The 818-nt window shown below is 38.3% G+C and overlaps 1 protein-coding gene across 2 annotated transcripts in view; it reads left to right on the top strand.

Annotated features, from left to right (window-relative positions):
- The first annotated feature begins 469 nt into the window (after window positions 1–469).
- The window catches only part of LOC121328002 (transcription regulator protein BACH1-like), a 16,979-nt gene continuing 16,630 nt past the window's right edge, over window positions 470–818 (top strand). Inside the window, exon 1 of one of the 2 annotated variants that reach the window (XM_041272418.1) lies at window positions 470–621. The gene's annotated coding sequence lies outside the window, so the exon portion shown is untranslated. The remainder of the gene's footprint in view (window positions 622–818) is intronic. The other variant, XM_041272419.1, reaches the window with a different exon arrangement.

Raw genomic sequence — 818 nt, 5'->3', positions numbered from 1 at the left:
CTGCATATTGCAAACATAAACATGCACAGTATCATCAAGCAGCAAGACTAATCATACTGGCCTTTATACTATGTTAGTGTGCAGTATACACTGGTAATTAAGTATGGCGGTAACCCTTTATTGTAAGACTGTACTGAAGACTTTTCTTTTTTGACTTTGTACTCAAGAACCATTGTGACTCACAGAAATTCTGTTAAATGTTCTTTCTTCTATCAATTAGCATATCTCGGTTGCTTTCTCCATCTGATCCCCTTCTAGGTATATAAATTCTATAAAGTCACGCTAGAAAAAAAAAAAAAACACACTAGTGAATCTAACCACACGACAGGACACCTCCCCTCACAGTTATATGATTCAGCTCAACAAGCGGAAGTAGTGCGTTGAAAAATAGATACATTTGACACCAACTGGAACCAATAACACCCGAGGGCTGCTTGCTGAGGGAGGGAATAGAAATGTTTGTTTAGTGTCACATGATTGCTGTCCGAAAGAAAACGAAGGTTTGAGGCTGGCAGAGGAGCTTAATGAAATGTAATGGAAGAATGTTTGGAAATAAAATAGAATCGCTGGGGTAAGAAGTCGAAACATAACTTACAGCTGACAACAACGGGTGTTTTACCGGTGAGTCAGTAAGACGAGTTTTCATTGTAGTCTTGTTTTGGTTCAATCAGGAGCTACTTATTGCAAATATGCATTAAATCAATTTCGTTAAGCCGCAGCGAAATCTCGGAGTTGTCCAGTTGTTAGTACGGTTTTTGAGGTACCTGGAAGCGTACATTTTTGCAAACACATTATTATTTATGACATAACTAAACCGA

This window comes from Polyodon spathula, chromosome 15 (genome assembly GCF_017654505.1).
Source record: "Polyodon spathula isolate WHYD16114869_AA chromosome 15, ASM1765450v1, whole genome shotgun sequence".
Taxonomy (NCBI): domain Eukaryota; kingdom Metazoa; phylum Chordata; class Actinopteri; order Acipenseriformes; family Polyodontidae; genus Polyodon; species Polyodon spathula.
This window is presented reverse-complemented; position numbering and strand designations above follow the sequence as displayed.